This window comes from Mastigoproctus giganteus, chromosome 3, assembly GCF_048544385.1.
Source record: "Mastigoproctus giganteus isolate SK-2022 chromosome 3, ASM4854438v1, whole genome shotgun sequence".
Lineage (NCBI taxonomy): Eukaryota > Metazoa > Arthropoda > Arachnida > Uropygi > Thelyphonidae > Mastigoproctus > Mastigoproctus giganteus.
This window is the reverse complement of record NC_143577.1, coordinates 243343176-243357028: the sequence shown is the minus strand read 5'-3', so window position 1 is coordinate 243357028 and position 13853 is coordinate 243343176. Positions and strand designations below refer to the sequence as shown.

General features: G+C 37.7%; 1 protein-coding gene across 4 annotated transcripts in view; it reads right to left on the bottom strand.

Annotated features, from left to right (window-relative positions):
* LOC150088979 (uncharacterized) overlaps nucleotides 1-13853 on the bottom strand; it is a 129743-nt gene that overhangs the window by 87515 nt on the left and 28375 nt on the right. The window lies entirely within an intron of this gene.

The following is a 13853-nucleotide window of genomic DNA, read 5'->3' as shown; positions in this document are numbered from 1 at the left end:
TTTCCTTAGGTACTAAAAAGTGTTAAATGTCATATTCCAATTCTGAATTGGGTACAGCCGGAAGTTTGAGAATCACCGCTCTGCATGATAAGAAATGCATTATATAAAAAAAAACCCTTTAGATCAGAGGTTTCTAATATAAGTGGGATGCACCTCCCATGGAAGAGGCTGTCCAATTGCTGCCAAATTTTATGTAGTTTTATTAGGATGATTGGTTCTCAAAGAATTACTAAAAAAAAAAAAATAAATAAATAAAAAAATATAGCAAATTTGTAGTTTCTAAAGGATTCATTCATCATGATTCCAAAGAAAGAAAACAGTGATCAAAAGCCCATCAGTTGGCTAGAGGTTAAGGTGCTGGACTCCAAAACCAGACAGAGGTCACTGCCGGAATCCCAGAAGTGGCAAAATGTTAATTGTGAAAAGTAATAATAATCAATTACAATAATATATATATATAAAAAACCATTGTGAAACCTGTTTCAGCAGACCTATCCCCGCCCACAAGGTAAAAGTGACAGCCGAGGCAGATAGTGGTGTCACCCTGTGTTGCTCCCAAGAACTAACATATACACTGGACGTAAGTGAAAGCCAAATAGGTCCACCTACATAGATGATATCGAAGAGAAATAATCATACTGCATTGAGTATGGCACAGGATAAAGTCACTCATGCTCAGGTCTTAGGCAGAGGGATCAGTTTGAAAAAATATCAGAGACAATCTCCTAGGGAAGACAGTGGTGCTGTCCCCCGTATGGCTACCATAAGAAGACCATCCAGCCTAACCAATTGGAAGGAAGGAAGAAAATGGCAATGCATGAAATGAAGCATCAAAATGAATACATTCTTCATGCAAACATATTACGAAATAACCAAGGTAGAGAACAGTATGACAATATACAAGCCACGGCTACATACCAAGTCATATAATGGTTTCCAGATATTCAGGTCACCAAAGAGCGAACCAGAGGACTATCAACATGAAGAACCTGATAGCTCCTGCAAGCTTGGAAAAAATAAAGCAGGATGTGAGCGAACTACTACAAAGAATATGGACAACATGGAACTAGAGGAGGAAGAACAAGAAGAAATACAACCCAGGGCAGCTGAAGTGGAAAGAGATGAGGCCATTATATCCAGAATAAAAGACAAATGGAAGAAGGTCCTAACAGAATGAGGGAATGGACATCAAAAAAGAGCCATATGATACTGAGGCAGACTCAATAGAATCATGTGGAGAGTCGCACACCAACTCAAATGGAAAATAATACCACATTACCTCAACAACAACAATGGTGCAACACTGGAGGCTACACATGCAGCTGTATGCTGTGTTGCCATAGCAGCCATTAGGATTAATGGAAGAGAAATGAGATCAACAGCAGAAGAAACAAAAAAATCAAGAAACCACCAGCTTGGGAAAAACACAGCAAGCACGAGACCAAAAATCAGAGAATATTTAGATACAGAGAAGCAGAATCTCCTCACACTCAGCAAGAGACTATGCCAATACAAAGAGAGCTACTGGAGGAAAATGTAAGCCAAAGAGCCTGCTACAGGGAAATTGGATGAGACAGAAACGGACCACTCAAGCAGAAGGTGACCGATAAGTTCTGGGCCATATATGGGGTAGTGAGGCAAGACAACAGTCGACTCCCCTTGGATAGAATTAGAATTGAAGAAAACCTAATGAGGGAGGGGTTTCCATAAAGTAAGGTAACACATTCCCCCCCTTAATAATGGTAAAAGGGAATGAGATGAAACGCGTTGGAAAGATAGACCCGCTAACGTTCAAAAAGACTGCCAGTGTAGTGTTGGGGTACTGTCACCTCACAGCAGATTCCAGTTGCAAAATGACGGCTACCGTGCGAGTGTGGTCCAAAACAGGCGTTCATAAAGTTATTCGCTTTTTGCAAGCAAAAGCGTCTTCAAATGACATTCACCATGAACTGGTTGTTGCGTATGACGAAAAGGTGATGACAAAGAAGGAGGTGTGTTTTTGGTGCAATGAATTTAAAGTGGGCCATGTTGACATAGAAAATTGACACCAGACGGACAGGCCTTCAGTCATGGCCACAGCTTTGGTGGATTTCTTGCCAAAGGAAGGAACAATCAACGCACCACTTTACCGTGCAACGTTGGAAAAACTGAAAGTCAACATTGGATGCTAACGACCAGGACTCCTGACAAGCAGCGTGATTTTGTTGCACGACAACGCAACCCCACACCACTCATGAGTCACTGCGCCGTAATCATTGGGAAACCCTGTCACATCCCCCTACAGCCCAGAATTGGCACCTTCAGACTTCCATTTGTTTGGCCCCCTGAAAAAACACCTTCCAGGAAAGCATTTCGCCAACGATGAGGAGGTTCATCAGGCGGTGCGATGTTGATTACTGCACGTGGGCACAGACTTCTTCAGTACTGGTATTAATAAACAGATCCATTGTTGGGACAAGTGCATCAATGAAACTGGAGACTTTGTGGAGAAGTAGTGCATGTTCGGTTATTTCTTGATGTATAATTTCAACTTTGTATTATTAAACAACAAGAGAAAAATTGTCTTACCTTACTTTTCGGAAACCCCTCATATGTACAAGAGATGAGAGATTCTGGAGGAAGAAGTACAACAGTTGATCAGGAAGTCCATAACTGGCAAACCCCAGGAATATATAAATGTCCATAACTACCAGTACAAGAAGCTCACTTGCTGCTCACATGGCAGAGCAATTCACTCGAATGACAAGGCACCCAGAGACAATCAGTTTCTTACTCAAGGAATAACATATCTGAAGGCTAAAGACCAAGATAAAAGAAACCTGGGAAAATTCAGGCTGATCTCCTGTTTCCTGCACAACCAAGAAGACCAGACCACTCAGAGAGACAGAACATAATGGCCAAACAGTAGAAAGGATGCAAGGAGCAATATCCATTGATGCCACAATTATAGAACAAGCCTAGAAGACCTATATTGATTACCACAAAGCATTTGACTCCATGCCCCATAGCTGGCTAATAGACACTGAAGGTTTACAGTCAGTCAATCCAAGTGACAAACTTCCTAGAAGCAAACATGACAAAATGAAGTACCACCACCAAAATCAAGATCATCACAACCAGACTGATCCGAAGAGACTGTGGTTTGTTTGCTTTACAGAAAAGTGGCCCCTCACATTTTGCCCCCAGTAGATAATGAGTAGGTTACAAAAATTTAAATACAGTGAACTCTTGATGACTTGAATTTTTATTGAAGTCCAAGCCCCTTTACTGGAGATTCAATGTTAAATTCTCTCAATTATTCGAACTGAACTTCCAATAACTGACGTTTCCGAACAAATTTTCAAACTTACATTCATGTACGAATTGTTGCATAGCTTTTAAACTAATTTCTCCCCTTTTGTATGTCTTCAGGGTTCTCTTTCCATTGTGAAATGATTAACTGGAACTGTTAATCCTTTCACAATGGAAAGAATACACACTCCACCACGAGGGCAAGTCACGTGGTTAGTGACGGACATGGGGGGGGGTGAAAGAGGAACAGTGAATAATCTTATAGGAGTCTTTTCAGTAACAAGTGAATCTTGTTCTGATTTGTCTAAATTCAAACAATAAAAGTTCCCACATCTAGCTCTCCTCACAGTTCCTGGTGCAGTGGACAGCACGCAAACAAGCTGAGCATCTCAGGCAGTGCAATAACTGCATATTATTTTTGCACCTTGATTGATTAATCCTGTGTGTACAATGGCAAAAAGTGTTCCTTCAATTAGAGGCAAAAGAAAATTGTTAGATGATGACAACCACATTTACATGTTTTCAAAGAGAAATGTAGATGAACAACATGGAATCTGGGTTTGTGAAAAACTTTCCACTTACAAAGGGTGTGTTTGGAAGGCCCAGTTGTGAAAGTCATAATATAAATATAATCTTTATTGTGTACAAAAGGATGTATACAATGTATCCTTCACTGCAGGAATGCCAGGGGCTTCACATTGCTGGTGGACAAAGGCCTTAAGGACAGGGCCCACATCAAAGTTTGGGTTCATCCCCACAGGGCCAACAATATAAGTTTCAGTTAAATTATTCACAATATATTCATAAAGATATTATACAGTATTTTGTACATTATATACAATATTATACAGACATCCTTTTTTAAAATTATTATACTGCGACATCACCGTGCAGTTTGCCTGGTTGAGTTTAGGTCATCAAGGATCTCTTCTCCGGTATTTGCGATCCTTGACAAATTCGTAGAGATCACCCTTGATTGCTTGGGGAGAAAGCGGTCGCTAAGGGCTAGTCTATTATGGTTGGCTATAAGCGTTGGAGTTGACCTCAGTCCGGGTTGAGGGATTCTCTAGCTGCAGAGTTCCCATATGTTTGGCTCCAATATTATTCCAGTCGTCATTTTGGCAGTTAGTGTGAGGCACCTTTCCATTATAAGGTTTGGCAGTCGAGCAAAGTTCAGTGCGGTTGCCATCGTAGTTGTTCTTTGCTGGGGTTGACGATGATGTTTATGTGTGATCCAACGAAGGAGCCAGTATTCGGAGGAGTACACAAGCTTGATATTCGTGGGGGTTGCAGATACCCCTATTTCTGAGACGTATAACACAATGGAGTATACAGAGGTGTATACGTAACGCCGCATCACATCCAGATACTTGACATGAAGTAGTTGTTTGGTGTTCCACCGCATTTTGCAGAATTTTGTCATGAGCTTTTCAATGTGGGGCTTGAGGGTCAGTTTGCAATCGAAAACGATTCCCAAGTCCGTATGTATATTTACCACCGGAGAGAGAATACCATCCAGAGAAGCTTGGTCTTTAATGGGTTGGTACTTCAAAGAAAAGACAATTTGGGCTGATTTTGCAGGATTAATAAGTAGTCCAAATTGATGGAGATAGGATTCTAAGTCGTGTAGCTTTCGATTGATCTTTTCATTAATTTTTGAGATATGTTCGCCCGGGTTTATCTGGGCGTGTAGCTTAATATCGTCAGCATAGCAGATGTCTTCTCTCTGTTGCACAAACAGAATAATGACGGCAAGTAAATAATGCTCCAGAGAGGACTCCGCCTTGGGGAACTCCTGGAGTGATTTTTCTTGAGATTATATCTCGATCCGCTGTAAGAACAATGATTCTGTCTGATAGCAGCAGGGTTGTGATAAACCACAACATGTCACCTTTTATATGGAAGTAACTAAACATAACCGTGCAGCTCAAGCTGCAAGGTCAGAAGCATTGCAATTGATTGGTCAAATACGGCAACATGCAACAACCACAGCAAATTGTTGCATCAGTAATTGCAGAGGCTCATGCCAACGTCACGGCATTGCTTCCTAAAAAGGATTCACTTAAACGAACCATTCGTCATGTTCGATGCAACAATGGTACTCCTGCTTTACCGAGCAATCTCCAGGACCTAGTAATTCCACAAAATTATCATCGATGGCAATGTACAACAGTTTTGGATGTACAATTCTCAGGACGAACTTCCGGGTCGCATGCTTTTTTCCACTAGTAACAATCTTCGGTTATTGGCACGTAGCCAGAGTGGTTTTCTGATGGAACTTTTAGCACAGTACCTGCATTACCAGCAGCTTTATACAATCCACGTGGTTCAATTCAATGCAGTTATTCCAGTGGTCTACGTGCTTCTGCCAAACAAAACTTGTGCCACATACGACAAGTTGCTTCAAGAAGTTAAAAATCTACAACGGGGTCTCCAACCCCTGTGACTTATTACAGATTTCGAACAAAGTGCCATACAAGCCCTCCAACAAGAATTTCCTGGTATTGTAAATGCCGGTTGTTTTTTTCATCTTTCCCAAAGCGTTTGACGAAAGGTACAGAACGAAGGTTTAAAAGCCCGATACGAACCAGACCATGAATTTGCTCAGTGGATCCGAATGATTCTGGCATTGGCATTTATTCCTCCTGCTAACGTTATTCAAGCATTTTAAGATTTAGTTCATGCTGATGACGTCCCCATTGAAGCTATGGTGATTGCAAACTACTATATTGGAAGAAGACAATGGAGAGCTTGGCAATTACCCATTTTTGCCATCGAATTGTGGAATGTTTACACACAAACACTGAATGATCAGCAATGTACCAACAACAGCATGGAGGGGTGGCACACGGGATTTCAGGAAACTTGTGTTACTTTATTTCCAAATATTTACCGATTCATTGATTCTTTAAAGAAACAACAAGGGCTGCACAATTTCGAAATTCAACTAATTGCCGGTAATTCAGGCAATCAAAGAAACAAGTATGCTGCAATTTCTGCTAGAATTAAAAGAATAGTCCAAAAATGTCAAAATTGTAATGTAATTGATTACCTTAGTTCCACGAATTAAGAGCTAAAACATTTTACAATTTAATGGTGACTGTAAAACCCTGCAGGAGGAAACTGGCCAACCACGGCACGGGATAGAAAAAGATGGAAGTTTGGGAGAGGCCTTGCCCAGCAGTGGATCAGCAATGGCTAAAAAGAAGTAAAACCCACACAACTTATATACTACTATGCCGAGAAGTTCCGTTGGTCAGCTGTCCGCAGGCACTGGCAAAGATTAAGGTATATTCCCGACACGGGTACTGGCTCTGGTCAACCGCAAGCATCCTATCAGAGAATCAGGAGAGAGTGATTTTCCTTTATCTTAGAAATTCATCTGTTTTAAAGAAATGAGTCATCCACACTTTCATCTGTCTCTGTTTACATGGTAACTACAAGTGGTCCCTAATTTCAGCTGTTTTAACTGCCATGCATGTAACCTTAGAGTGTCTAAGAGGAAATTCTCGAGTGTAGTGTGAAAGTGGAAGGTCTTAATAGTGTAGATCGAGTCATTAAAAAACAAGAAATTGTTTTAAAATTTGATGTCCCTGCCAGTAGTGTCAACCATTCTGAAAAACCCTGCTTCAATTCTCAAACTGTTTGAAAAAATGGGACCCAGTTGGAAGCAGTTTTTAAGTGGATGAAGTTGATTCAAGACCCAAACATGCCGATATCAGTGCTATTAATAAAAGAAAAGGCTATGGAGTATGCATCTTTTCTGGAGTACAATACATTCCAAGCAAGTTCTGGTTGGCTGGTCAAATTTAAAGAGCACCAGGGCTTACTCGAAAAAGTTATTTCTGATCAAATCGGAGTTGCAATTGAAGACTATACCATTGGGAAGAAACAGTTTTTTTTTTTTTTTTTTTTAAATTATGGAGGACTACGAGTCCAAAGACATTCAACGCTGATGAAACGTCTACTTTTTAAAATGTTTGCTGAACAAGACACTGATTTTTAAAGGTGACAAATGTTTAGGCGGTAAAAATAGCAAGGAGAGAATTATACTCTTGGTTGCAAATATGGCTGGTAATGAAAAACTGAAGCTTTTAGTAACAGGCAAAAGCAAATAACCCCGATGTTTCAAAGGAGTAAGTCCTTAGAGTTGGACTACAACTACAACAAAAAACCTTGAATGACTAGTGAAATTTTCGAGCAACCGATTTTAAATTTCGATAGAAAGATAACGAAAGAAAACAGAAAAATTGCGTTAATAGTTAACTGCCCTGCCCACCTTCACTCGGTAATTTTGAAACCTACAAACAAGTGTGAAGCTTGTTTTCTTCCTTCTGAATAATTGAATCTTTAAAGAAGAAACAACAATACTAACTGAAGCCAATGAACCAAGGCATTATCAAGAATTTGAAAATATACTACCAAAAGGTGCATACTGAAAAAAAATATATTTTGAAATTATTCTGAAAAAAATAAAAAAATAAAATAAAATAAAATAAAATAAATAAATAAAAAATAAATTATTCTGTTATAGATTTTTGGATGCGCATATCAGAGTTGGGAAAAGTGTGGAGTCAAGATGAGAATGAAACAAAGATCAAGAATTGTTTTGCTGTTTGTTTTTTAGGAGCATTAGCAACTAAGGCCATGTTGTTCCAGGATATACGGTGGTCATTCCCTGACCTTTCCGTATCCTCTGTATTTGGTGGTGACGGGCTTGAACCCCGGTCTAATCAAAAAGCGTGTGCTACGCACTGCTGCTCCTTCCCACGAATTGTTTTGCAACAGCAGGTTTTGATAAAATGCTAATTAACAGAGATGAGTGGAATGAACTACTAGGAGACACAGCAATCTTAAGAAGAGCTCCAAGCAAGGTTTGATCAGTGAAGAAATTGTTCTTGACAAATTTTTAGTTGATAATGATGTCATAGTAGCTGAATATCCAAGTGATGCCAACATTTTAGAGCGCATTTAAAGAACTAGTGACAATATTGACGATGAGTTGGATGAAAATGAGGGCAATACTAAACCCTCCAAAACAAATGTTGGCAGCATTTGACATTTTGCATCTAGGCCTTCAGTGGAAAGAAAATGTAACAGAAAATATATCTGAGTGTTTAAAGTTTAAACAGATACGAACGTTTTTATGAACGGAGCACAATAGAATCCAGTGTACAACAAAAAAAAAATAATCAAATATTTTACAACATAATTCTTAAGTGTACTAATAAATTGGGGGCATCATGTAAACAGTCATTTCTTAATATGTACGTATTAATAAATTGTTTTAAAATATTAGAAATATTTATTCATTCCCACTTCTTTCCATCTTTTACTACATTTCTGATTTACAGTATTTCATTGTTCTAAGGTCATATTTCTTTATAATGAATTTTTTCAAGGGAACAATCAATTTCATTATATAGAGGTCCAACTGTATATATAAGGCATTCAGAATGGCAAAATTCCTACTACAAAAATAAATACAGTCCATTCTGGTTATTTGGGACACATTGGGACTAGTGCATTTTGGCCCGATTAAGCGGCTGCCCAAATTATCCAAAGTTTCATGCAAATAGCTAAAAATACAATGTACCCCCCCCCTCTACAACAATTGGCTCAGTGTACAATCAATTCACCATAGTAAAGTACCATTCACTATACAATGTGTAGTAAGTGCCAGTCATTGTGACCATAGTAAAGTACCGTTCACTATACGATGTGTAGTAAGTGCCAGTCATTGTGATGTGAATTGAATTTTAATTCCATTAAACAGAGATTCTAATTATAGAAAATAGTAGGAATATCATCCACAGGCTAAGCAAAGATATATTAAGCACAAATTTACCCTTTATTATGTTGCCAATTAAAAAATTAAATGATACATGAAAATCAGAATTAATATGTACATACGAACTAGTTGACATTTCTGTTCACTGATATCTGTGGGTGGGGGTTAAAATTTAAAACAGTAAAAAGATAAGCAATCAATAACAAAGAACATGGCACACACAAATTGCAAGTAACACGATATGCGCAAGTGAGAACAGAGTAATGAGTTACAAAGCTTTAAAAATAGGAATGAAGAGATCTTAAAATTAATTTTTTTATATGATTGAAGATTTCATGGAAGTGTAAACACATTTCACCATAATAACCCACAGAATTCCAGCTGTCGGTATAATCGCAAATTCAATAAGATCGAGTTTACTATCCGTTTATGATAGATTTCACTAACAGAAAAGCCCAATAAACAGGTGACTGCAAATTGTTTTTATTGATTTATGGTTGTGACCTCCAGAATTTCGAGCGAACCATGTGGTACCGTCAGAGACAACCGCAGGGTAATCTCCAGTGCTGCGGTCTCCTGCCCCGATTAAACGGCATGATGTTCCAATTTAGGCTATTTTCTCGCATTGGTTTCTGTTTTTAAGATTTGCCACAAATAAATGCTGCCCCGATTAACCGGTGGCCCAAATAACTGGAATCCACTGTATCTAAGATTAGTTTCGAAAGCATTTAATAAGAAAAACACTATATAAATTATTAAAAAAAAAAAAAATCATACAATCACAAATCAGTACAGCAGATAACTTGCTATTAATTTTCATATATTAATATAAAAATCCAAATTTAATCCTTTGCAACCTGATGTAACAGCTACTGCAACCACGTTTTTAATTACGAAATGTTTTTCCACTGTGCAAGTGCAATTACTCTACTACCATCTAATCAGTACTCTATTACCATCTATATTTTATATTAAACATTGAAAAACTAAATCAATCTTTATATTCAGCTACTGGCAAGTGACTTTTCTCACCAGTTTTAATAGAACTGGTCAAATTATTTGTTATATGTATAGCAAATTGATGATTAAAGTTACTATATATTTATGTAAAAATAAGAATAAAGTCAGGTTGTTTTAAACATAAAACTTTGCATTTCTTTTCAGAAAACCCAGTGTTCATGCACACACGGATCCATGATAGGGGGTCATGCACACACGGATCCACGATAGGGGGTCTGCAAACTTTTTTTTTTTTCCATTTAAGGGGTCCGTAGATCTGAGTTTGGGAACCACTGTATTAGATGAAAGCACCATTGTGTTAAGGGCAGAATTCCATTCAAATGTTAAAACCCCTCAAATGCCAACTATGTGGAGACCTTATCTATTTTAGCTGACTCAAACTGGTTACACGTAAGCTACTATACAATATTTTGGAACCTGCTACTGCCAGCTTGATATGGCCGGACTTGACTTTTACCTCAAGGATCATGCTTCACCCCATCCAAAAACTATTTCACAATATTGCATTGTGAAATAGTTTTTGGAATAGGAGTAGCATTACACTCAGCATTGTAACCTTTAGGTATGGCACTTCTGAAACACTATGAAAATGTTTAGATAAAGGCATGTAAAAATTTAAAATTGGGTTCTTTTTAACATATTCACCTTGATGGTATCATGGATGTAATAAGAAATAATATATTTTAAGTTTTAAATTAAGTTTAGAATAAAACAATTTAAAGAACTTGAGATTTGATCCTGCCACTTTCCCCTTCTTGATCGAATTTTTGCAATCAAATAAAAGTCTACAATAAATCTGAAAATGAAATTAATAATCTCAGATGCTGATGTAATAATAAAGGTTGTAAGCAAAACAGGAGAATGTAAATGAAAGTGCTGACATTTTTATAAATCACATAATAACAGCATCCCAGTAGTGACTTGTACTTTGTGTGCAAGTCTGTACTAGCTGAAAAAGGGTACAACTAAAATGGAATTTGCAGACTTGCCACTAGATAACATACCAGACCAAAACTGAGTGGAAAGTTGTAGCTAAGTGTATAACTTCACTACTTCATAACTTCAGTCATGCCAGCACAGTAGAGGCCTTGCCTCTACTGCACTGGCATGACTGAAGAGTCCAAGTAGTGGGTATGCACTAATTGAACTCCCCAGTCATGCTAGTGCAACAGGAGCAAGAGCAGTGTATATCTTGCTGTGTGTATACTATATCAAAAAATTTCATCAATTCATACATGTTTCCCCCTCTTATTTTATCCACTGAATGCACAAATAGACCAACTAATAGAACTTATCTGAAAAAATATCAAACCTCCTAAAAACTCTCATGTCAGAAGTAAGTTCACTTGGGCCAAGTTCCATCACCAACCTGTCAAGTCCCACTTAATTTCCAGTTGCACTGCTCATCTCAGTTGCCCTATTTGCTTCAAAGGTGATACCTATGCATATTTTCATTCTAACATTTCTTGTCAGATACTTCCTAATTGGAAATCTCTGCATTTTGATCTCCTATGGTATAAAACCTCACTGCCACATTTATCTGTAGCCTTTTAGCACTCTCCTAACTCCAATAATCACTCTGGTTTCATTTTCTTTGAAATGACTTTCTCCAGTCTAACTTTCCTAACAGTGAAGTAGTTTTCTCTGGTGATTTTAATGTTTACAACTCAAGTTTTCTAGTTGCAGGAATCAACCTGATTGAGATGCCAAGCATTTTTCGATTACTCATGACCCCACAACTTTCTTCATATACCTATTAGAATATAAGACTGTCCTAACCATACACCCAACACCTTTGTTTTTCTCTCACCAACTCTTCCAAGTAGTTAATGTTACCAGTCCTCTAGGCATTTCAGATCACAATTTGGTGATGCTTGCTCTCACACACAGCCTCGTGTTTTTGGCATTACAGGATTGTGAAATGTGATGATCTGCATGATTTCATTTCCCTGGATTACTGTTTTATCACCTCAATGTTTGCTCAGATGTCAGTGAAATTATTTTTGTAGAGATGAAATCTTTTGTTCTGCAATCCACACTGAACTCTGCTTGGAAATTTGGTCATATGCAGCCAGTTGCTAAAAATGGTGACAAATCTCTCCCTTCCAATTATACTTATCTCTACTCATTCCAAAGTATGCAGAAATTCATCACTCGTCACCTTAAACTATCTCAAAACCTTTCAATTGATCACCAATATGGATTCAAGCACTTTCAATCCATTGTTGATTTTTCACGTTACTCATCTTTGGACAAAACAAGCAGATAATCCTAACATTTTTAATTTTTTGGCATAAAGGTCTTCTAAACAAGCTTGAATTCTAGATTTCTGAATTCTTTTCTGTAGCCGGGTATCCAGTTTTCTAACCACTCACTGCAAGGGGTGGCTCGGTCTCCCAACTTTTCCTTTTGTATATTTTATAAAGACTAATTGTTGTCGTTGTTGTTTGTTATTTGGATTTTTAGGAGCATTAGCAACTAAGGCCATATTGCTCCGGGATATGCGGTGGTCATTCCCTGACCTGTCCGCATCCTCCGTATTTGGTGGTGACGGGCTCGAACCCCGGTCTAATCAAGAAGTGTGTGCTACACACTGCTGCTCCTTCCCACCTGGCTACGGAGGCGCCATAAAGACTAATTAATAACTCTTCCACTAACTGGAAATCCTATCCAGTATTGCTGATGACAGCACATTACCGCTTCCCCTTTCAATTTAGGAAACTTTGTCCTACACACTGCCTCAACTTCTCAAATATCCACTATCAATTCGTTAAATGGTACCTCCAGGTAATTTTCCAATGGGGTGAATTACCCAAAGGTCAGCATTTAAGAAAACTTAACTTCAAAAACTCAGCCTTGTCTTATTTCTTGCAAAAAAAAAAAAAAATAAAATAAATAATAATAATAATAAAAAGTCTACTGCTTCTACGCTAGCATTTAACACTCAGACTTTTAGAGACAATAATATATGTGTATGTATTAGAGATTACCCCGATCCCTCTTGGCATAAGTGCATCACAAATATTGCTTCCTATGAATAAAAAAAAAATAATAAACTTACTGTGTCGAAAAAATTTTCAGCAACCTATGTAAAAAGTATGGCAATAGATAAAAAAGCAAAAAAAAACTTACCACCATGCACTACCCGCATGTCCAATGCGATGCCTCCCTTTATTTTTTACGATGTCGATTTTAAATCTAATAGCTTCCCTCTATTTTTTACAATGTCGTGTATGGTTTGGTCACCAACAGTATAATGGTTCATTAGAGATTTTAAACAGATGCACCATTTTTTAATGCTTTTTAATAATTTCAATTTTTTGTTTAATTGAAAGCACAACTCTTGCGTTTGCCCATCATTTTCACAATTTCTGAACAAAAAAAAAAAAAAGTTACCATTAAAAATAAAAATCCAAAATCACTGATAATTAACGAAACAAAATCTGTCCATTTGCGGTGCGACAACACAACTATCAAAGTGATGCACTAAAACAAATTAAACATTTGGTCTCTTTTTTTTTTTTGAGCAGCGGGTTGCAAGATAATAGACACACTAATCTCACAATAACAACTTATGCCACAAAACATCTGTTTATACCTATTCTAGTTATTACAGCCGGTCCTCGTTATAACATGGTTCGCTGTATGCTGTCAACTCACTATAATGCTCTTTTGCCAGCATACAGATCAAACTTTTAGCATGTTTAATTAAAATATTTCATCTGATGTAGTTGCTAGCTTGAAAATGAAT